Source organism: Chiloscyllium punctatum, chromosome 12 (assembly GCF_047496795.1).
Source record: "Chiloscyllium punctatum isolate Juve2018m chromosome 12, sChiPun1.3, whole genome shotgun sequence".
Taxonomy (NCBI): domain Eukaryota; kingdom Metazoa; phylum Chordata; class Chondrichthyes; order Orectolobiformes; family Hemiscylliidae; genus Chiloscyllium; species Chiloscyllium punctatum.
Genome location: NC_092750.1, coordinates 68,560,781 through 68,585,974, shown reverse-complemented (window position 1 = coordinate 68,585,974; position 25,194 = coordinate 68,560,781). Strand labels below are relative to the sequence as shown.

The window sequence follows — 25,194 nt, the reverse complement described above, 5'->3', positions numbered from 1 at the left end:
CTGGGGTTGAAGTGTTCCGAGGCGGAAGATGGGGCGTTCTTCCTCCAAGCGTCTGGTGGTGAGGGAGCGGCAGTGAAGGAGGCCCAGGACCTCCATGTCCTCAGCAGAGTGGGAGGGGGAGTTGAAATGTTGGGCCACGGGGCGGTGTGGTTGATTGGTGCGGGTGTCCCGGAGATGTTCCCTAAAGCGCTCTGCTAGCAGGTGCCCAGTCTCCCCAGTGTAGAGGAGAAAGTACGCAGGCCTTACACTATATAGGAATCACCAATTCTCCAGAACAACACTTACATTCCTCGGATGCATCATTTAAGAACAAGGTGTCAAGAAAGACAGAAGCTATCAGAGAATTTCTGGAAACAAAGTGTGTAAATAATGTACAGCATCTCAGAAGCAAGGGGCATTCAACAGAAAAGTATATCCCCAGCTCAGCCAGTGTTCCTCAACCTGCAGGAGATCTCTGAAAAATGGCCAAAAGTAGGAATGACAATCAGAAACGGACTTGCAGGTTTTGAAAGCTTTAAAGAGAGGTTGCTTTCTACTGATGTTTTAGCACACTCCAGTCTTCATCACTTCAGTAGCTGTAGATAGATCATCCTCATAACATTTTGAGTCCAGTGACCCTTTGTCAGAACTCCCAACACCTCCCCACATCCCCATGGCACCTTGCCATGTAATGGCAGAAGGTGGAACACTTGCCTGTATACCTCCGCCTCCCTCCTCGCTATCCAAGGCCCCAGGCGCCCCTTGCAGGTGAAATGACAATTTACCTGCACTTCACCCAATCTAGTATATATTCGCTGCTCACCATATGATCCCATCAGCTTTGGGAAGATGAAATGCAGAATGGGTGACCACCTGTCGCTTTAACACAGCACCGTGTTCCCATGGCAACGTTTCTGTCTCAGCCCTGCTGCATTGCTCCAGTCAGGTTCAAAGCAAGCTGAAAAACAACACCCTACCTTCTACCTGTGTACTTCACTGCCCTCATGACTCAACATTGAGTTTAAAAATTTTAGAGTTCACAATTTCACAACCTTCCTCTGTGTTCATTGTATCCCCCACACCCAAAGTCCTGTTCTGTTTGGGTTTCTCCCAGCATAGCCAATCCTTTTTCAACTATTTACACTTCTCTCTAGCACCCGATCCAGCATTTATCTCCTTCTCGGCTATCAGCAGCAATCTCTTTCTTCGCTTATCCCGTTTCTTTCTCTCTCTGGATCCCATCTCCATATACTTTATTCGATCCCCCACCCGGTCATGTCCCAGCTATTTTCAGCTCTTAGGTTGGATCTTAACTCTGTTTTTCTCTCTCTACAGATGCTGTCAGACCTGCTAAGTTTCTCCAGCACTTTCTGCCTTCATGAGTTCTCAACAGAGTTTGAGGATGGGGGGGATGCAGTGGTAAGTGAGCAGAGCAGTCAGAAAATAATGACCTACCTTTGAAAGATTCTTCACCATCTATCCTTTCTTTCTTTCTATTGGATTGAGGATATCTAGATAAATCAGTGACATGTGGAAAGCCTAGTGGCTTTGCAAATCTCTCATGTGCAAACTGTGTCGTGGGCGGCACGGTGGCACAGTGGTTAGCACTGCTGCCTCACAGTGCCAGAGACCTGGGTTCAATTCCCGCCTCAGGCGACTGACTGTGTGGAGTTTGCGCGTTCTCCCCGTGTCAGCGTGGGTTTCCTCCGGGTGCTCCGGTTTCCTCCCACAGTCCAAAGATGTGCAGGTTAGGGGAATTGGCCATGCTAAATTGCCCGTAGTGTTAGGTAAGGGGTAAATGTAGGGGTAGGGGTGGGTTACGCTTCAGCGGGGCGGTGTGTACTTGTTGGGCCGAAGGGCCTGTTTCCACACTGTAATCTAATCTAATCTAATCAAACAACTTCATAAACTCGTTGTTATGCACACAGTCAGAGGAAGAATGAAAACCAATGAATCCTCAACAGTGCAGAAGTGAATGAAGTACATCTTCCAAATACAATCCATGACTTTGAGGTGCAGGCCCTGGCTGAGTGCAATATTTAATATATAATAATGCACACAGGATCCTTCTTCTGTTCCTTTCTGATGAAATTTCATTTGTTTTTCAAGGCTGGCCGTGATTGTGCAGTGTGTTATGGACCAGACCAAACACCCTCAAGATATATTCAGAAGTTAGTCTAGACCCTAACCTTTTCTGATTTTAAAGGTAAGTGTAAAATGTTGCATTCCAGATTGGTCAAAATACTCAATATGAATGAAAACATACTTTATCCACACACTTGTAGTTAACACACAACAAGGGAAGGAAGAACTTGGAATAACTTAACTCTATTGGTAAAATGAACAGAATAATAGATTATTTAATTACTAAACAGTAACTGTTCCAGTGTAGTAACGTCCCATAAATACATCCTTAGCGAAAGGCAAAGTCAGTAAAACAGATTCTCGCAACAGGAAGAGAACCCCCAGCTTTTAGCGAGGAAAACCAGTTTCCACATCCAGCTTCGAGACCCAGCAGCTGCTACTGAAAAACTAAAACTAGAAACCCTGGTTCGGTGGGAACTTGCCCCACCTTTTCAGGCTGCTTTTATTGTTCCTACTTTTAAAAAGAAACCTTAGCCCTCACAAGCTTTATGGACTTTTAATAGACAGCTCAACACTTCTCTTTAAAAAAAAACACAAAGACAAAATACTCCTCTTAAAACCATTGTATGGTCACAAGTGTAAAATTGTATGTCAGTCCCGAAAGCACCATTGTGAAAGCGCATCAACCTCATCTCTGGAAAGCACATCCGCCAATGTCTGATACACCGAGACAAAACAGAAACTGCTGGGAAAGCTCAGCAAGTCCGGCAGCATCTGTGGAGAGAAATCAGAGTTAACGTTTTGGGTCCAGTGACCCTTCTCTGGAATAGGGTTTGCTTCTGATTTCCAGCGTTCTGGAGTTCTTTAATAAATGTCGATACTCCCTTTGAACATGCGGACTCATGTTATGAGAATCTCATAAGTCTGAGGTGGAATGGTGGTAGACTAGCAGGCATTGCTGCCATCTCTTCTTTTTATCCAGCAAGGAGAGCAAAGATGTATGATCAGAGTCAATCATTACATTGGCACCCAGAATAAAATCAGGACAGGATACTGGGTTTCCGTATCTGATAAAATCCCTGAAGCATGATACATGGGAAAGGATATCCAGGCTACACCTGGAGTACTGCATGCAGTTTTGGTCTCCTTACTTGAGAAAGGATGTACTTGCACCAGAGCAGGTGCAGAGGAGGTTCACTAGGTTGATTCCGGAGTTGAGGGGTTGGCTTATGAGGAGAGACTGAGTAGACTGGGATTACATTCATTGCAATTTGGAAGAAAGGAAGGGGGAAGAGTCGTATAGAAACATACAAAATTATGAAGGGAATAGATAAGATAGAAGTAGAGAGGATGTTTCCACTGGCGGGTGAAACTAGGACAAGAGGGCACAGCCATAATGTTATGGGGTACAGATTTAGGACTGAATTGAGAAGGAACTTCTTCACCCAGAGCGTTGTGAATCTATGGAATTCCCTGCCCAGTGAGGTAGTTGAGGTTTTCTCAGTAAATGCTTTTAAAGCTAAGATAGACACTTTCTTGAACAGTAAAGGAATTAAGGATTATAGTGAGAGGATGGTGAATGGAGCTGAGGCCATGAAAAGATCAGCCATGATCTTACTGAGTGGCGGAGTAGACTCGAAGGGCCGGGCGGCCTACTCCTGCTCCTAGCTCTTATGTTCTTATGTTCCTGATAAAGAATCAACCCCCTACCTGTGGCTGTAGCATCCATAGCAATAATTGTGGGATATGGCATCAGAGGCCAACATGTCATAATTTCGCGAGGTAATCCATTGCTGTGCTCTTCGTTTTGTAACTTCTTTCAGAGATTTCTCAATGGTTCAATAAAAGAGGGGAGTTGGGGTTAAAAACCTCACTGACTGATTCACCTAAATCGGGGCAGGTTGTGCACCAACTTTGAAGTCGAGAAGTCTTTGATGGCTTCTGTTTTTTGGGAAGCAGCTTGTATCCTGCATTTGCCAATGATATGGCCTCGGAAACAAATGGAATCCGGAGAAAAATCCCATTTGTCATTCCGCGTAAGGCCTGCTGCTAATAAACATTTCAAGACATTGCATAATCTCCTATCGTGGAGCTGAGTAGGTTCAGCACATTCCAGGGTATCATCCGTGTGGTATACAAATGCACCTAGTCCCTGTGTAATATTGGACATACAGCATTGGGCAATCTTCAATACAGAAGCAACAGTCAAGGGTAGACCTCCAGTCTCAACCGAGAAAGGTAAGGAAAGTGCTGGGGAGACATCTTATTTGGAGAGCCACGCCACAATCATGGCGGCACGGTGGCACAGTGGTTAGCACTGCTGCCTCACAGCACCAGAGACCTGGGTTCAATTCCCGGCTCAGGTGACTGACTGTGTGGAGTTTGCACATTCTCCCCGTGTCTGCGTGGGTTTCCTCCGGGTGCTCTGGTTTCCTCCCACAGTCCAAAGATGTGCAGGTTAGGTGAATTGGTCATGCTAAATTGCCCATAGTGTTAGGTAAAAGGGGTAAATGTTGGGGAATGGGTGGGTTGTGCTTCGGCGGGTCGGTGTGGACTTGTTGGGCCGAAGGGCCTGTTTCCACACTGTAAGTAATCTAATCTAATCCACTATTTGTATCCAGCTTCATAAATATTCTACTGCTGGAAGGCTGAGCCAAACTTCCATCTTCCAAACTTCCAGGATGGATTTCGCTAGCAGCTATTTACTGAAATGTTTGAGACCCCTCAAATTCATATGGAGCCATTCAGCTTGGCAACTGTGACCATTTGGTAGAATCATACAATCCCTACAGTGTGGAAACAGGCCCTTTGGCCCAACAAGTCCACACCGACCCTCCAAATAGTAACCCACCCAGACCCATTCTCCTACTCTATTACTCTACATTTACTCCTGACTAATGCACCTAACCTACACATCCCTGAACACTGTGGGCAATTTAGCATGGCCAGCGCACCTGACCTGCACATCTTTGGACTGTGGGAGAAAACCAGAGCACCTGAAGGAAACCCACACAGACATGAGGAGAATGTGCAAACTCCATACAGACAGTTGCCCGAGGCTGGAATCAAACCCAGGCCTTGAGGCAGCAGTGCTAACCACTGAGCCAATGTGCCACCCCGTAGGTTCAGCCACTGTGGAGGCAAATCCCAAATTGGCCATGTCATCTGAATGTTTCTTCCCCTTCTCTATTAGTGCATGAGAGATGTTCCCCAATATAAAGATACAGTGTGGTTCACCTTTCAAAGCAGTTTTATAAGGGGGTTTCTACTTTTGCCAGTTCCGTAAACAATTTGGGAAACTGGTGCTGAAAGAGACTATCCATGGTATGTGTGAGATCTCTTGTTCTCTAAGGAGGAGATTGTGGCAATGCATAGCTTTTTACTCAACAAGGAAGATTGCTGGTTACTGATAATAAATGCTTTCTCCACATCTGTATGATCTTTGAATGTTGGTACGACATGCAATATCCCTTTAAATGTAAGCACAGAGCCTCTGGCTGCACTTAGCTTTACATCAGGTGGTAAAATTTCATCTTAACTAACCATAGAGTTAGAGACAACTGTCACACTGGCACCAGTGACAATCTTAAATTTGGCTGGATAACCAATGATGTAGATGACTTTTGTCAAATCTAAATCTAGTGACTGTTTAAGTCCTCCTGTGGGTGAGGAATTGTAGTCTTTTATGTCCTGTGTTCCTTACCTTCACGAAAAGAACCTTGCTTCTTTTCCGTATTTGACTTGCTCTTCATGGTTCAGTTCCAAAGCATGAATATAGATGTTGAGTTGGGAACAAAGTGAGTTGTTGCTTGGTATGATCCTCAGAGTGCAGCACATCTCCAATTTAGCACGGCCAATTCCCCTAACCTGCACATCTGTGGACTGTGGGAGGAAACTGGAGCACCCGGAGGAATCTCGTGCAGCCACAGCAAGAACGTGCAAACTCCACAGCGGCAGTCACCCAAGGATTGAATCAAACCTGGGTCCTTGGCGCTGTGAGGCAGCAGTGCTAACACTAAGCCACTGTGCCACTCATCAATTGCTCTGTGGCTGGATGCCCACTTAATTGAAGGAATTCAGGAAGCGATTTATCTAAGAGATCAATGGCAATTTTGTCTCAAGCAAGCTGTAGTGGGGGTTTCCATAGTTGAATGGTTCAGATAATACATACAGGTCATTAATGAAGCTACCTACCGAATCTCTTGGTACTTGGCGGTTGTTGTTGAAGTGTGATGTTGCCAATATTCTCTTTTAAATATTGATCAAAAGCTATTCATAGATTGCTGAACATAATTTGTTTCTCATTGATCTTTATAACACATGATCTGATAGTCTCACCTCTTCTGTATTTGATTTAGTGCCCAATGTTGAAGCTATTTTAAGTCTTAGGAATTGCAAATTCCTGATCTTTCAATTGGACCTGAGCTTTGAACTATCTGGCAGAAAGATCAATACAAGTGAATTTTGTTGCATTGATTGTTGAAGCATTTGAAATTGTTGATTATTTAGTTGATTTGGTTAATCATTCTTAGGGTCTTGACATCCATGTCATTTGTTGTCTTATTGTATTCTTTGTTGATTAAAGTTGTTGTTAAATCTTTGTTATTGTAAAGAATATTGTTGCAGAATTAAAACTGATAGCTGTTAGAGTTTGTGGTGTTCTAAAATAAATTTTAGTATTGCTTTATCATAGAGAGGCTTCGTCATAGAGAGGAATTGAAGATGAAATGAAGGGAGTTCCTTTTCCAATTGGCTGAATGAAGGATTGTGGGCAGAACTTTCTCAAAATGGCTTCACTTAATGAGGTTGAACTTTTTTTTGCCTGTGTGAAAGAAATGAAAGTCCAGAGACAGTATATTTTATTCCTGTTAGGGTGAATTGCAAGGCTGGTAGGTAGAGGGAATGCTGGATGATGAAAGAAATTCAGGGTTTCGTTAAGAAAAAGAAGGAAGTATATGTCAGGTACAGACAGCAGAGATCAAATGAATCCTTAGAAGAGTATAGAGGCAATAGGAGTATACTTAAGAGGGAAATCAGGAGGGCAAAAATGGGACATGAGAGCTTTGACAAATAGGGTTAAAGAGAATCCAAAAGGTTTTTATAAATACATTAAGGACAAAAGAGTAATTAGGGAGAGAATAAAGGTCAGCAAGGCAGCCTATGTGTGGAACCACAGGAGATGGGGGAGATACTAAACGAGTATTTTGCATCAGTGTTTATTGTGGAGAAGGACATGGAAGATATAGACTGTAGGGAAATAGATGGTGACATCTTGAAAAATGTCCGTATCACAGAGGAAGAGGTGCTGGATGTCTTGAAACACGTAAAAGTGGATAAATCCCTAGGACCTGATCAGGTGTACCCGTGAACTCTGTGGGAAGCTGGGCCCCTTGCTCAGATATTTGTACCATCGATAGTCACAGGTGGGGTGCCGGAAGACTGGAGGTTGGCTAACATGGTGCCAGTGTTTAAGAAGGGTGGTAAGGACAAGCCAGAGAACTATAGTCCAGTCAGCCTGATGTCGGTGGTGGGCAAATTGTTGGAGTGAATTCTGAGGGACAGGATTTACATGTATTTGGAAAGGCAAGGACTGATTAGGGATAATCAACATGGCTCTGGGCATGGGAATTCATGTCTCACGATTTTCGTTGATTTTTTTGAAGAAGTAACGAAGAGGATTGGTGAGGGCAGAGCGGTGGACGTTATCTATATGAATGTCAGTAAGGCATTTGACAAGGTTTCTCATGGTAGATTGATTAATAAGATTAGATCTCATGGAATACAGGGAGAACTAACCATTTGGATACAGAACTGGCTCGAAGGTAGAAGACAGAGGGTAGTGGTGGAGGGTTGCTTTTCAGGGTGGAGGCCTGTGATCAGTGGAGTGCCACAAGGATTGGTGCTGGGCCCACTGCTTTTTGACATTTATATAAATGATTTGGATGTGAACATTGGAGGTATAGTTAGTAAGTTTGCAGTAGACACAAAAAATTGGAGGGGTAGTGGACAGCGAAGAAGGTTACCTCAGAGTATAGCGGGATCTCGATCAGATGGACCAATGGGCTGAGAAGTGGCAGATGGAGTTTAACTCAGATAAATGTGAGGTGCTGCATTTTGAAAGGCAACTCAGAGCAGGACTTATTCACAAAATGGTAAGGTCCTGCAGGGAGTTGCTGAACAAAGAGACCTTGGTATGCAGGTTCATAGTTCCTTGAAAGAAAAGTCGCAGGTAGATAGGATAGTGAAGAAGGCATTTGGTATGCTTTCCCTTATTGAACAGGTCATTGAGTTTGGAGTTGTGAGGTCATGTTGTGGCTGTACAGGACATTGGTTAGGCCACTGTTGGAATATTGCGTGCAATTCTGGTCTCCTTCCTATCGGAAGGATGTTGTGAAACTTGAAAGGGTTCAGAAAAGATTTACAAGGATGTTGTCAGGGTTGGAGGGTTTGAACTATAGGGTGAGGCTGAATAGGCTGGAGCTGTTTTCCCTGGAGCATTGGAGGCTGAGGAGTGACCTTATAGAGGTTTACAAAATCATGAGGGGCATGGATAGGGTAAATAGACAAAGTCTTTTCCCTGGGGTGGGGGAGTCCAGAACCAAAGAGCATAGGTTGAGGGTGAGAGGGGAAAGATATAAAAGAGACCTAAGGGGCAACTTTTTCACACAGAGGGTGGTACGTATGTGGAATGAGCTGCAGAGGGAGTGGTGGAGGCTGGTAACTGACAACATTTAAAAGGCATCTGGGTGGGTGTATGAATAAGGAGGGTTTAGAGGGATATGGACTGAGCGCTTGCAAATGGGGACTAGATTAGTTTAGGATATTTGGTCAGCATGGATGAGTTGGACGGAAGGGTCTGTTTCCATGCTATACATCTCTATGACTCTATGTCTGCTGGTTTTCTGCCAATCAAAATTAACCTCCAATCTTCTAGTGTCTTAAGATATTTTGGTGTTGAATTTCAGACCACTTGATTAGGTCCACTCATTCTTTTCATTGTCTCCAGACTTTTCATAATTTTTAAAATATTCCAAATTCCAGTTCAAATCCATAAAATGTTCTTGTTTACTGAAAAAACTTTTTTTTATCAGTCAAACCCATCGAGAGAAAAGGATTTCACAACTTAACTATTAGGGCTTTGATACTTAGGATAATAACAATGAATTCTTAGCTGCCTTCTGATCTATCTTTCCAATCGATCCATTTAAGCTTGTTTTTGAAGTTTTTCCTTTATTTGTTAAAAATAAGTTGTTTATTAGATATTAAAGTTGCTAGCAGAACTCTTAACCTTGCTTCCCAGCTCACTTTTCCATTTTCTTTCTAAGGGAATGAATCTGCTTTGATTATCCAGGAATTGATCTTTTTTTTTCAGGTCCTCAGTTCGAATTTATGCCCTTAGCTGCGAATGGACCTCTTCCTGCTCTTGTTGCAATAAAAGGCTTTTATTCAGACTTCAGAGAAAGTGAGGACTGCAGATGCTGGAGATCAGAGTCGAAGAGTGTGGTGCTGGAAAAGCACAGCTGGTCAGGCAGCACCACACTCTTCGACTTTTATTCAAACCTACTCTAGTTCTGATGAATTTCTTCTGTAGGAGTCATGTATTCAGAGATTTCATTGATTTCTCGAAAGACAAAGTGGTCTCCTGAAATTTTCTCTGCTCCTGACACCGTTTCTTGATCTTCACAACTCCACAATCTTCCAGGCAGGTGAATCCCACCATCTAATATAAATTGTGTATCCCACCTTTTGTCATGTGTTTGATGCCACACTATCAGCTCTTTACAGGGTGGGTCCTACAAGGCTCTGAATGACATGGGCAGTGGTGAGATGTTCAGCAGAATCAGACGCCAAGTCCTGCAAGGCCCAGTAATGTGGTGAGATCCATTAGGCAGCAGCAAGTTGCCAATTCGTGAGAATTAACACTTGTTGAACTCCTTGTTAACTTACCTCTTTAATATTTGACTTCCTATCTGATCAAATCCACCGAACAAGTTTGACGTTAAGAAGAGTCAATATGGAATTCAAAGCAGCTACCAGGCAGACCCAGCTTACCATCTGCTCAGAAAAACTCCTAAGCTGAGCACAAGGCACCAACATCTCAGAGCACACTTCATGGGCACCAACCACATTCAGCACCAACCATATTCAGCCCACGTCCACAGACAATTGGTATCTGACATGTGCCATCTACGTCCCCTCATAGCAAATAGAGTCAAAGAGTCACACAGCACAGAAATAGACCTTTCGGTCCAACCAGTCCATGCCAAACATAATCCCAAACTAAACCAGTCCCACCTGCCTGTTCCTGGCTCAGATCCCACCAAACCTTTCCAATTCATGTCCGTATCCAAATATCTTTTAAATGTTGTAATTGTGCCCACATCCACCACTTCTTCTGGAAGTTTATTCCATACACAACCACCCTCTGAGTAAGACTTGTGTCCCTCATGTCTTTTTTAAATCTTTCTCCTCTCATCTTAAAAATATGCTCCCTAGCCTTGAAATCCCCCATCCTAGGGAAACGACATTTACCATTAATCCAAATTAAACTCCTCATGATTTTATAAACTTTTATAAGGTCACCACTCAACCTCCTACGCTCCAGTAAAAATACTCCCAGCCTATCCAGTCTCTCCTTGTAAATCAACCCCTCCAGTCCAGGCAACATCCTGGTAATCTTTTGGGATGGAATGCAGGGATTTTGACCCCGCAACAGTGAAGGGACGGCAATATATTTCCAAATCAGGATGGTGGTATGTGGCTTGGAGGGAAACTTTCAGGTGGTTGCGTTTCTGCTGCCCTTATCCTTCTAGGTAGAAGTGGTCATAGGTTTGGACGGTGCTGTGTAGGGAGTGTTGGTGAATTACTGCAGTGCATCTTGTAGATAATACACACTGTTGCTACAGCGTTGGTGGTGGAGAGAGTGGACGCTTGTGGAGGGATGTGATGTCAATAAAGTGGACTACTTTGTCCTCGATGGAGTCAAGCTTCTTTCCTTGCTAGAATTCTTTCTTCCAAGCTTTCTTCTTCTTTGTATTTTCCTACATGGAGGGAGAGAGAGTGATGCTGTCTGCAGACTCTGGATATTTCTTCCACTTTCTGCTGCTCTCAGTACTTACAGCTTTTTAACATGCTAAAGCTCGACCAATTCAATGGCTGTTGTCAGGCAGAATTTCCTTCACTCAAGACACTCCTCCTCAAATTCTCTCTCACGATTTCCAAAAGGCAACACTATATTGCACAGCGGAATAATATGCCACATTTGATTCTGATGTTGCAAGACCTTCCCGATACTTCAGTTATGGGGCTCCCAACTTCCATGTCAGGTTATTATCCCAAGTACATGTAGTGCCTTACAGAAGAACAGACTCAAATGCACTGAATATATATAATGATCGAAAGTCACCATTTTCTTTTAGTTGTGTAATTCTCAAAAGAGATCCATCCCCAAGACTATTTATAGACGATGAAAATAAATCGATAGCAGCTTGCTGGCTGGCATGACCACCTGACCAGTGAACTGTACTTTGTTGGACTTCATGTAACCCCTTGTAATTAGGAATGATTCAAGTTAAAGTTGACTAGAAGTCAAGCACCTTGTTTTATTAAGACAAGGGGTAGTTTATTACAAGTTGTTGCTGAAGGTTCCTAAGGGGTAAAGAGATAAAGTTATAAACAAGTATTTACAAATATGGACATCAACAAATACAGATGAGACAAAAATAATACTTTTAAGAAGAAAGTCCCAGTTATTCTCTGTGACTGGTTTCCCATACTGGTCTGTTGCTACAGTGAAGAAAGGCCGACATTTGAGTTCAGACCCAAATGGCCTCAATTGATGAATCATTGCTGTTTTCTCATCAGAGTAGGTTTCTCAGGACACCAGAAGTCCTCATTCATCTTTGGTTCTGTGGTTTCAGCACTTTCTGTCTGACCTTCCTCCAACTGACCAGTGTTTGTGTTTTTGTAAGCTTTTTTTCCCCTCTGTCCTCTCTCTGTGATAACATCTTCCCTGAGGGTGGTTTTGTGGTTTCTCTGAGCATTCTTCTTGGAAATCTGAACTGGAGATGGCTGTGGAGTCAAGATCCTTTACAATTTGTGTAAGTGTCTGTTCCATATTGGTGAGTCAGCTATAAGGGCTGATTCGGGTTTGGGGCTAAACTAACCCTTTTTTTTTAGCTAAAACAATCAGCTTTACAAATATCCAGCAGGAAGCAGGAAGCATTACTTTTGCAGCTTAGAAGAACCCTTCGTGTTGCCCAGGACTAACTGCATTCTAAACTCTTCCTTAGTACAATTCAAGAGGGTTTGAAACAACTCATTGTAACAGAAGTGGCATGCTGTGGCTTCCATTTTGAAGAGAAATTTTTAAAGACTTAATTTCCAATGTACAGGTTTTTAAAGCAGAAATATCTTTTTGATATGCTTTTATTTAAAACCTACACTATCAGACATTATGTATGGCTAAAGCAAAGTCCTCAACCTCACTTGAAAGGACTCTCCAGCAACCAAGTTAAGTCTTGAGACTCTCAGTCCAGCAGATGTTTGATAAAATGCTGTTGCATTGATTGCTGATGGCTCATTCCTTCCCCTTCGTTTATCTAGATCCTAAAGTCTGGAACTTCTCCCTAAACCTCCGCCTCCTCACTCCCTTTAAAACGTTCCTTAAATATACCTCTTTGACTAATGTCACCCATCCTAAAAACTCCTTATGTGGTTCAGCGACAAATTAGTCTGACTATGCTCCTGTGAAGCACCTTGAGACGTTAGAAATGCTATATAAATGTAGTAGTTGTAATTAGTTGGACATATTAGTAAAGTTGTTTGCTTCAAGAGAGAAAGGCTGATCTTCTGCTGTGTAACGACATAAAGCTGCTCAATTCCTATTCTCTTCCTGTTGCCTATCATTATTTTGTGCCTCATTTGTATGTCACCATCTTTCTGTCTTTCCAGGCTTGACCTGTGGGTCAAAGTCATTAGCATTCAGCCAGCATCTAACCAACAACCCTGTGTCTACAAACCCTGTGTCTGCTCCGTCAAAAAATACGGTCTTTTGACCTTGTGGAGAGAGGTCGCTGCCAGTTAATGTGTCAGGATATCTCTCTGGGCAGTACTCCAGGGTGATTGGAGGCAATAATGGCCCCTCTGTGAAATCTCACACAGACACGTACTGAGAATTGCCTTTGGTTCAGGTGACGAAAGGACAAAACAAAGGACAAAAGACCGAATGTGGTGTGAACTAACAGAAAAGGAGTAGAGAACAGGACTTGTACAGACTTGTTTCTGATGGCTGGGAGAGCAAAATGAACAGGTTTGAGGTTGGCTCCGAGCTATTGGCAGGTTTTACTTATTTCCTGTTGCTTAATGGTTCAACGATAACTATATGTGTGTCTACACGATTCTCCTTCCGCATGAATACTTGGAACAAAGACAGAAAGTACTGGGGAAACTCAGCAGGTCTGGTGGTATCTGTGGAGAGAGAAATAGAGTTAATGTTTTAAGTGGATATGATTCTTCTTTATAGCATCACCTCAACCAACCAGAGTGCATTTGCCAATCATTCAGCACTCTCCCATCATGCAGTGGGTGTAGGAAGGTGTTAGGAAGGCTAATGGAATATTAGCCTTTATTTCAGGGGAATTGGAGTACAGGAGTAGTGAAATCTTGCTTCAGTCGTAGTGTGTGCAGTTTTGAGCTCCTTAGCTTAGGGAAGATATAATTGCCATTCAGGAAGTGCAATGAAGGTTCACCAGACTTGTTTCCCAAGTGGCAGGACTGTCCTTGGAGAGAGATTGGGCAAACTGGACCTATATTCTTTTGAGGTTTGAAGAATGCAAAGTGATCTCATTGAAATTTACAAAATGCCTAAGGGATAGACATGATGATTACAGGCAAGATATTTTCCTCGGTTGGGGAGTATGATTTAAAAATAAGGGGGATGTCACTTAAGGCTGAAAAGAGAGAATTTAATTTACTCAGAGGATTGTGAATCTTTCAAATTCCTAAGACAGAGGGCTGTGGAAGCTCAGAGTTTGGCAGTGTTTAAGGTAGAAATTGATAGATTTCTGACTGTCAGTTATGGAGTTGGGGTGGATAAAAGGCATTGAGGATTAGCCATGATTGTATTAAATGGCAGGGCACCCTCAATGGGCAGAATGGCCTTTTCCTCTTCTTATGTTCTGCTGTCCTGGGTCCTATCTCTGGAATTCCCTCCCCCAACCTTCTGCATGAATCTCTCTCTCCATTTCCTTAAATTGACCCCTTCGACCAGGTTTTGGTCAGTTGCTTCTTTTTGTGTTTTGGTGTCAATTACATGTAGCTGTGAAGAAGGAAATTTTACCAGGTTAGAGACTTTTTTTTAATGTATATTCTATTTGTGCTTTGGAAGCAGTGTATTGTAAAAGTCTTTGTGTTCTTGTTCATGTTGTCCCTGGATTTGGCAACATGATCCACTTTATCACTAAACAAGGGGAGACACCAATTCTACACAGTTGCTTTAGTAGTCCCTATGTGACTCACAAACAAGGAAGGAGAGTTGACTCAGTGTTGACAAGGGTGATGACTTGACACTGCTCACCCTGCTTCTACTTTAGTTCTACGTTGCATTTTGAAAACTGACCTCACAGTGACCTGAAAGAACAACAGCAGAAACAAGAAAGCACCACCACCACCTCCAAGCCACACACTATCCTGACTTGGACATATATCACTGCTCCTTCAGTATTGTTGGGTCAAAGTCGTGGAACTCCCTTTCTAACCTACTAGGCTGTACCTAATGCATATGGACTGCTAAGGTTCAAGGGGGCAGCTCACCATCATTTTCTCAAGGGCAATTAGGTATGAGCCATAAATGTGTCATTATCCCACATACGAATATAATGTTGAGAAAAGCATGTCAATGGAGATGCACAGCATCCACTCTTCCCTCCATCCCACCCCCTTTCCCCCGCCCCACCTCAGAGTAGGTAAAAATGATTCACATGTTCTGTCAGTTGATGGCGCTCAATAAACTGTTTATGTTGGATTTATCCATTCAGACATGCACGGTGTCTCAGATGTCAGCACCGACTGCCTCACGGCACTAGGGATCCGGGTTCAATTCCAGCCGCAGCTGGTTGTCTGTGTGGAAGTTGCACATTCTCCCTGTGGGTTTCCTCTGAATGGTCCAGTTTCCTCCGCAGTCCAAAGATATGCAGGTTAGGTGGATTAGCCACGCTAATAGTGTCCAGGGAAGTGCAGGCTAGGTGGATTAGCCATGGTAAATGCTGGGCTACAGGGATAGAGTTAGGTCTGGGTGGGATCCTCTTCGGAGGGTTAGTGCAGTCTCAATGGGCCAAATGGCCTCTACCAGTACTGTAGGGATTCCACGACAGGAGTGGTTTGTGATGCTGGAAAACATGAGAACCCTAGTGTGGAATGAGGAGACCAATCAGCCCATCCTTCGGCCAATCATGTGCAAGCTGTCCCATTGTAATCTCCAGCCTACCTACCAAACACTTGAAGAGGGAGTTTGGTCGAACTACTTCTGATACAGCAAGGACAATCAAGTTCAACATCTGAACATCCATCCTCACTACTCAACCTTAGGAGATATCTCCACTTTCCACAGCATGATGTTGATGGAATAAAGGAAATCTTGTATTTATTCAACACAGCTCACAAAAAGCAACTTAATTTATTGCAAAGGGAAATCATTATTAAAACATTTATCGTGCTTTTTGTGACCACCAAGCATCTCAAAATGCCTTGCAGCCAATGAATTACTTTTTAGTGTGGTCTTTCTTGTAATTTGGAAACACAGCAGCCAATTTATGAGCAGCAGAAACCGAATGTGTTAGTGATCAGACCGTCCGTTTTGATGACAATGAGTGAGGGGGGAGTGTTGGTCAGAACACCAGTGATATGCTCGACTTCAAAAATGGGCAATGGGATCTTGTACGGGGGCCTCAGTTCAACACCTTCCTGAAGAAGAGCTCATGCCCGAAACGTCGATTCTCCTGCTCCTTGGATGCTGCGCTTTTCCAGCAACACATTTTCAGCTCTGATCTCCAGCACCTGCAGTCCTCACTTTCTCCTCAGTTTAACACCACATTCAAAGGACAGCACGTCCAGCTGTGTATCACTCCGACAGTACTGCACTAGCGTGTCAGCCTCGATTTTAATTCTCAACAGCTCATGTTGGATTTGAGCCTAGAGACCCTACGCAAGACTGTTGTCAGCAGGGCCACAGCAGGCTGTCTGTTGTTACATTAGCAATTGGGACAACTGTTTTACACACAGCGAGGTCTCTCAAAAAAACAATGGAAAAACACAGTCATAGAGTCATGGGTTCATCCAGCACGGAAACAGACCCTTCGGTCCAACCAGTCCATGCCAAACATAATCCCAAACTAAACTAGTCCCTCCTGCCTGCTCCTGGCCCATATCACTCCAAACCTTTCCTAGTCCTGTACATATCTAAGTGTTTTTTAAACTTTATGCAATCGGTTCTGCGATAACGTGTGTTTCTTCAGTGCACATTGGCTAAAATGCGATTGAAGAATTTAGACCATTATTTGTAGAACGTGAGCTTTCCTTACTTGTACTGGCTATAACGCAATTCTGGCCCCGTTGGTTCAAATGGTGCTGCGATTACATAGTTTTCTTACAACGTGGAATCGTACGGGAACACAACTATCGTGTGATATCAGAACAGACTGTACCCACATCCACCACTTCCTCAGGAAGTTCATTCCACACGTGAACCACCTTCTGAGTAAAACATTTGCCCCTCATCTCTTTTAAATCTCTCGCCTCTCACCTTAAACATATGCCCCCTTGTCTTGGAAATCCCCCATCCCACGGAAAAGACAGCTACCATTAACTTTATCTATACCACTCGTGATTTTACAAATGTCTATAAAGTCACCTCTCAATCTCCTACGTTCCAGTGAAAAAGTCTCAGTCTATCCAGTCTCTCTTTATATCTCAAACCCTCCAGTCCCAGCAACATCCAGGGAAGTTTCTTCTGAATCCTCTCCAGCTTAATAATATTGTTCCTAAAACAGGGCGACCAGAACTGGACACGTTTCTCCAGGAGAGGTCACAAATCATTGCCTGAGGGGTATGGACAGGAATATTTCCCAGGTATTTGACCCCTCCTTGGTCTTGAGCTTTGCTCTGGTTCTGTACCTCTTGCAGAAGATTGCATGGCTGGAGGGGAAGAGGTGGAGGTCTTGAGCTAAAGGTGGCAGGAAGGGAAGGAGTGCTCCGCTGGGGTGTTCCAGTCATGGTGTCAGGAAAATCTAATGGATCCACCAGGCCTCTGCTGCCCAGAGGTTTCCACAACTTTGCAAAGCCTGTTTGATTGGTCTCTGAGGGAGAGGTGTTGGCTAGGATACTGGTCAGTGGGGGTTAGTAAACATTTGACTGGTTCACTAGAGCAGACAGCCATCGCCTCAGTTTCTTGTCTGCCCTTCTAAAGGGAGGATATTGTTAAAGTTGAGAGGGTTCAGAAGAGATTTACAAAGCTGTTGCTGGGACTGGTGTGTTTGAGGTATAGGGAGAGGCTGAATAGACTGGGACTATTTTTCCTGGAGTGTTGGAGGCTGAGGGGTGACCTTATAGAAGTTTATGAAATTGTGAGGAGCAAGGATAAGGTGAATAGTCAAGGTCCTTTTTCCCAGGGTCCAAAATTAGAGGGCATAGGTTTGAGGTGAGAGGGTAAAAGACATAAAAGGGACCTGAGGGGTAGCTTTTTTCACACAGAGTGTGGTGCGTGTATGGAACGAGCTGCCAGAGGAAGTGGTGGCGACTGGTATGATTACAACATTTAAAAAGCATCTGGATGGGTATATGAGTATGAAAGGTTTAAAGGGATATGGGCCAAATGCTGGCAAATTACTAGATCAGATCAGGATGTCTGGTCATTGCAGATGAGTTGGATGGAAGGGTCTGTTTCCGTGCCTTATGACTCTCTGACTCTTTAGAAAGACTGGAAAAGGTTGGCTCCTGAGAGACAGTCCTAAATCGATCAGTCTACTTCCAGTGATATTCATGTTTCAGTTTTTTAGAAGCTTATAGATCTGAAATAAAAACATAAATTCAGTAGATCTGGCAGCATCTGGGAGGACAGAAAAAGAGCTAATATTTTGAATCGGATATAACTTCTTCAGAACTAAAGGAGGGTAGAAGTATGATGGGTTTCATCCTGTTCATAGAGTCATAGAGATGTACAGCATGAAAACAGACCCTTCGGTCCAATCCGTCCATGCCGACCAGATATCCCAACCCAATCTAGTCCCACCTGCCAGCACCCGGCCCATATCGCTCCAAACCCTTCCTATTCATATACCGATCCAGATGCCTCTTAAATGTTGCAATTGTATCAGCCTCCACCACATCCTCTAGCAGCTCATTCCATACACGTAGCACCCTCTGCGTGAAAACGTTGTCCCTTAGGTCTCTTTTATATCTTGCTACTCTCACCCTAAACCTATGCCCTCTAGTTCTGGACTCCTGACCCAGGGAAAAGACTTTGTCTATTTATCCTATCCATGCCCCTCATAATTTTGTAAACCTCTATAAGGTCACCCCTCAGCCTCCAACGCTCCAGGGAAATCAGCCTCAGCCCCAGCCTCTTCAGCCTCTCCCTATAACTCAAATCCTTCAACTCTGGCAACATCCTTGTAAATCTTTTCTGAACCCCTTCTAGTTTCACAACATCTTTCATATAGGAAGGAGACCAGTTGAAGGGAAGGAAGGAGGTAGCAGAGAACACAAGAGAAAAATAAATGACAAAATTGTCAAGGAACAAAAGGCAAATGAATGGTCTTGGTTATAATTAAGAGCTAACGTCCAGAATGAGATTGACTGACAGAATAATGAATATTTCTGTCTAAAAACCAAAATGTGAAAAACAAGATCCAGACCAACACATGGTGAAAAGCCAAAATCAAAATGTGGGTCGGAGTTAACAGTCTGAAGTTGTTGCGTCTAGAATGCTGTGAAGTGCCTAAAAGACAGATGAAGCATTGTTTATTTAACTTGGTTGCATTTCACAGGAAGGGCTGAGAAATGAGCTTGAGAGTAGGGTGGTGAATTAAAATGGCAGGAAACCAAAAGGGTCAGGGCCATGCTTGGGGACTGAAAGTGGTAATCCTTTCTCGCCAACGTAGAGGAGACTATAGTGCTAGCAGCGAGCACAGCAAAATAGACAGAAAGATTTGTAAGTAAATCACTGCTATACGTGGAAGGTGTGTGTGTCTGTGTGTCAGTGACAGAGTACAGAGACACTTGTGCAATTACATGAGAAGATACCATGGGAGGGGGTGAGGTGTTGTTGGGGGCAAATAGAGGGTGTCATTGGAGGAAGTTCTTTAAGAATGTTGACATGGGAGGAGTTGGTGGTGGCATCACACTAGTGCTGCTGAAAATCTTGAGGCAGGTGAAGTGGAAAGAGAGGAACACTACAATGGTTTTGGGATGGAGGTGAAGGTAGGGTGGGAGGTAAGGGCAGAGATACAGGAAATGAGTCAGCTACAGCTGAAGATATTGTTCATCATGCAGGGATGAGGAGGGGCTATTACTGGTTGAGGAGCAAAGAAATCATGTTGGAAGCACCAGTGAGGAAGGAAACATCGTCGGAACAGATGAAATGGAGATTCAGAAACTGGGAGAATTGAATGGAGTCCACACAGGAAGCAGGAGGTGAGGTGTGGCCAAGGTAACTTTGGGAGTCAGTGGGTTTGCATGGATATTGGTGGACAGCCAATTCCTGGAAATAGAAACAGTGAGGTTAAGGAAAGGAAAAGTCAGAAAGGGACCAAGTGAAGGTGAGAGAAGAATGGAAATTGGAAGCAAGATTGTTGAATACTTCAGTTCTAGATGGAAAAGACATGGCATAAAAATAGGCATTGAAGTACTGGAGAAAGAGTTGTGGATGGGGCAGTATGGGTATTAGTCAACCACGAATCAATCCAATTCTCCACCCCTTGGGAGATATCTCCATTTTATCTTTGTAGCACAGTGCAGTCAGTTTTGACTTGTCTCTTCCCCCTTGGAAGTGTTGTTGGTTAAAGTTCCTTTTGCACCATTAGGTGTGACATTCCATGGGTCTCCAGCACTCACTTAATTTACACTCACTGCTTTGTCTTGTATCAGCCTTTTATAATAAAAAAACACACATTAGGAGTACAAGTTAAACATGTCTGCACTACTTTGGCCTTTTGCCCCATGGTCGTAACAATCCTTGAAACCATGGCTCATGGTTAAGTGGTAAGGTTATTGCCCAGGTAGATGGTGGAAGGAGAAAGAATGTGGGGCTTAACCTTTGCAAGGTAGAGGTCAGTAGTCAGATGGCAATGTCTCCAAAGCCTTACCTGGTTAGAGACAAAAAACTGCAGATGCTGAGTAGACAGGCAGGAGGCTGGAAGAACACAGTAAGTCAGGCATCATCAAGAGATGGAGAAGTTGGTATTTCAGGTGTAGCGCTTCTTCGGGACTGGGGGGTGGGTGTGGGGGGAGCTGCAGGTAAAGGGGGTGGCGAGGGCAGGGTGGTGAAGTGGCGATAGGTGAAGACAGGTAGAGGGTACGACCTGGTTGGTCAATGGGAGGAATGAATCCGAATGGTGGCAGGGAGCAGTGGGAGGGAGGCGGAGGGGCTGGAAAGGGAGTTAGGGGATGGGGAGGGAGGTTATTTAAAATTGGAGAACTCCGGGCTGTAGGGTGCTCAGGCGGAAGATGAGGTGGTGTTCCTCCAATAGGAACTGAGGTTTGTTTTGGCAATGGAGAAGGCCAAGGGCTCATGTTAGAAAGGGAGTGGTTGGGGGAATTGAAATGGGTGGTGACTGGGAGGTCAGGTCAGCCCCTGTGGGCCCGCTTGAGCTGCTTGGCGATCCTTTCTCTAAATTTATGTTTGGTCTCCCTGATGTAGAGAAGACCAAACACAAATCAAATTCAGCTCTGGGCATAGATGGAAGTCACTGTTGAGGGCTTCCCATACTAGATAAGAAAAGTGAATTGTGTTGCCCAAGGCTGGAGTCCATACAACATTAATAAGATAAGTGCTTGGGTTCTGGAGCAGGACTTCGGACTCAGAGTTTAAAGAACTGAGCTTAGTTGGAGTAAACTAAGATCATAGAGTCCCTACAGTGTGGAAACAGGCCCTTTGGCCCAACAGGTCCACACTGACCCTCCGAAGAGTAAACCACCCAGACCCCTTCCCCTACCCTACTTTTACCCCTGACTAATGCACCTAACCTATACAGCCCTGAACACTATGGGCAATTTAGCATGGCCAATTCACCTAACCTGAGAAGGGTAGAAAGGTCAATGACAATGTTTTGGCAATCCTTGGCATTATCCAGAATTACCTCAATTTGCTGGCTGCAGGCAGCACTGTGGATTAAAAACTGTGTGACAAAGTTACTGATGGGACACCCTTATGCCAAACTGGTCCTGGTAATGTCTTTAAAAGGAGAGCTGCACTGTATTATGTAAGTGTCTGAAAGTAGCCAAGATTGTTTTTGGAGTATTTCATAGAGTGGAATGGATCATAGAATATCTATAGTGTGGAAGCAGGCTATTCTGCCTTTCAAGTCCACACAGACCCTTTCAAAGGATATCCCACCCAGACCCCATCCCCCTACCCTATCTCTGCATTTTTCATGGCTAATCCACTGAACCTGGACATCCCTGGACACTACAGGGCAATTTAGCGAGACCAATTGCAAATCTTTGGACTGTGGGGGGAAACTGGAGCACTCACACAGACACATGGAGAAAGTGCAAACTCCACACAGACAGTCACCCTCGGGTGGAGTTGAACCCGGGTGCCTGGCACAGTGGGACAGCAGTGCTAACCACTGAGCCACCATGCTACCATGACCACTGGGCCATCATGTCACCCTGGACTGGGTGCAATCTCACATAGGAATGGCAGAGGAGTGGTTGATGTGTCTGCCACAGGTAAGGGGGTAGGGTTAGCAGTGACTCTGGAGCTCCAGCAGGACAGGGAGGTGGGTGGGAGGCTGCACAGTGCCCCGCTCGCTCAGAGTCAGATTCCTACTGTGCTGCTCAACAATGTCAGTAAGCCTGGCTATGCACCCATACATGCTTGTCAGGATCCTCCAATGTGCTACCTCACTAAGGTCCTTATCTGAGCTGCCTATGGCTGGGCCCATGACTTCGCCCTTTGTTGAGCTGACAATCATTCCCCCATGCCTGTCCTCTTCAGGCCCAGAGATGATTCACCATGGAAGCTAGATTGAAATGTTATACTTGCCTCTCAGCTGCAGTGCCAGTGTCTGAGCTGGTAGCCATACATCTCTTCTTCATCAGTGCAGAGCTGCTGTTCTCACTGCATCTCCTGGGGCTGCTGGCACAGGCAAGCTCGAGGGCATCTGCAAGCAGCAACTTGAAGGGCAAAAGGTCGGGGTCAGGGTAGGCTGCTAATGGGGTAGAAAACATGACGTCCATAGCCACACCACCAGCCTCACTTGTCATGTTAGGTACTGGGATGAAGATGACCTGGGAGTTGGCAGGAGGTGTAAAGTGGAACTTGAAGTTGTTTTCAATGCTTGTACTGATGGTGGATTCTACAAAACCCCATGGTGATTTGAGAGGGTGAAATGTCATTGATGGTGTGCTGTTGTGTTTGAGTGATATACCTACCCTGGTTAAATAACTGGGGAGCATGTGGAGCCAAGAAGAGGGAGGGAAGAGGCTGGCAGCATTCGGATGTGTGTAAGGGTGGGGTGGAGCATCCAGATGTGAGGCCAGTCCTGAAGGCAAGGCATAGTTGCTAGGTGAGTGATGGGGGTTTGGTGCAGTGAAGGGGTGGATCGGAGCCATCATGGTGAAGTTACCCCACTGATCTTGATCAACCTCATGAGGTTGTTAGACTCTTGTGACATGCTTGCCAGATCCTAGGGATAGGACTCACAATCCTGGCCATCTAACCCTGCTCCCTTCTGAGAATGGTCTTAGACATCTCCCACCACCTCTTCATCAACCCACTCCAATCTTTCAAGATGGCAGAGGTAGAGTCAGTAGTTATTTGGCTCCTGAGCACAGGGCTCCTGAGTGCAGGGCTCATGCAGAGGGTTCTGCCACATCCATACGGCTTCCCAGCTTAGTAACCTTCCTTTTGTTTTGTTTCAGTTGCCCTGGGGGCCTCCTCCTGAAGTTGTCTCCTGCGGGAGGCCAGGGCCCCATGTATCTCCATCAGAAACTCCATCAGAAGGTGAGCCAGGACCCTGTCGGTCGACTCGGAGCCAGGACCCATCAGTCAGTGACCAGAATCGGAGGAGGTGCGGGACCCACACAGCGTGGCCACCTCCAGCTCAGAGGCACCGGAAGTGGAAGTGCTGGTGCTGGTGGCAGCAGTAAAGGAGCATATTGCCAGGACACCAAGAACAATGTCTGACTGGAGGAGCAGAGAGGGAGAAGTCTATGGAGAGGGAAGGATGAACTTTTGAAGCTATTTCAGTTTTAATAATACCAATTTAATATTAATGTATTCAGTATTTTACTATTTATACAATTTATTTGGTAATTTATTCTGTAATCCAAGATGGTGTCGGTACATGGTGACATTATCTACTTTGCACTGTACCTAGGTACAGGTGACGATATTGAACAAATCTAAATCCCTTCTCCACACCCCGTGGAACCACAATTCTCTCCTGCCCACTTCCACCACTAATGCTTCCAGTGCTACAACCTTCAGTTGGAGTCCTGGCATTCATTGTTCAAGAATTCCCTTTGCAGCAATATGGTTTCCCCCTCACAACTGTTCAGAGGCAGCCTGCCATTAGGAAACCACAGGCTCCCTTGTGTGGCAGGAGAGGATGCTGGTACTGAGATTGTCCCGGTGAGGTAGTTCGACTAATTTTGTACCTTGCCCATGTCAATCTGAACGGGTGAAGGCACATGATATCCTCCGCCCCTCCTCACCAAGCCCAGAAATGAAGGTGATTGAATTTTACAGCCTCCTTGTCTGAGAAAGAGCAAAGATGGTTCCTGATTCAGGCAATTGCAGTAACCCCTGGACAGAACGTGACTGAGGGAAGCAGTCTGGACCTGTATTTTCCAACAGTACATGCTTGTACCCAGCTGGCATTGCAACATGTTCACATAATCTGAGCCGGGTAGAACATTGAGTTGTACAACACGTAACATTATAAGAAAACGTGAATGGATAAGGCTCAATTAAATGCGATGAAACTGTCTATTGAAACCCATGGGAGCAACTCTTGTGCAGACTGATTAAAGTTAATGGCTTCTCACTGAATACGATCTGAATTTAATTTACTATTTCACCTGAAGTTAACCTGCTGGGTAGAAAAATAGGAAATCTTACCATCAGAAGTTGAATTCATTAACTAGGGAGAGCTATGATTGTTCAAAGAAAACTAGGTGTTGTTACACTTACTAAGAAACACTGACACCTTGCATCTGTCAATAGTCAGGCACATCAATAAGTTCAAACACGTCAATGGCCAGTTGCAATAAAGACAAATAGAGAGTGAGGATTATTCAATGTGTCATTTAACCAAACCATGTGGGTCAGTTATAGAATAAAACTGGAAAAATGTTAAAGTTAGCTCCATACACACTATCCCATCAAGGACTGTTTAAGCAAAGGTTTAAGAACATAATAAAGCTCTCACTACATACTCCCAGAACAGTTTCAACACATGTTAGATACAGAGTAAAGCTCCATCTGCACTGTCCCATCAAACACTCCCAGAACAGCACAGGTTAGATACAGAGTAAGGCCTCCGCTACACTGTCTGCATCAAACATTCCCAGGAGAAGGACAGCATGGGGTTAGATACAGAGTAAAGCTCCCTCTACACTGTCGGCATCAAACACTTCCAGGAGAAGGACAGCATGCAGTTAGATACAGAGTAAATCTCCCTTGTTATTGTCCCCATCAAGTACTCCCAGGACAGGGACAGCATGGGGTTAGATACAGAATAAAGCTTCCTATTGAATCTTGCCATCCAACATGAGAGGAGCACCTTCAATCCCTGTGCTTTTGCCCCTGTCGTCCTCCCAATGATTGTTTTCAGTGATGTGTCACTGACTGTACTGGAGGCAAATGTAAGGCAGGAGATCGCTTTGCCGAGCAGCACGTTTCTGTAC

At 44.5% G+C, this 25,194-nt stretch overlaps 1 long non-coding RNA gene across 1 annotated transcript; it reads left to right on the top strand.

Annotated features, from left to right (window-relative positions):
• The first annotated feature begins 1,345 nt into the window (after positions 1 to 1,345).
• Positions 1,346 to 24,337, top strand: LOC140483489 (uncharacterized). The gene is made up of 3 exons (XR_011961977.1): positions 1,346 to 1,398; positions 2,089 to 2,185; positions 23,206 to 24,337. It is a non-coding gene; the product is annotated as an uncharacterized lncRNA (long non-coding RNA).
• The last annotated feature ends 857 nt before the right edge of the window (positions 24,338 to 25,194 follow it).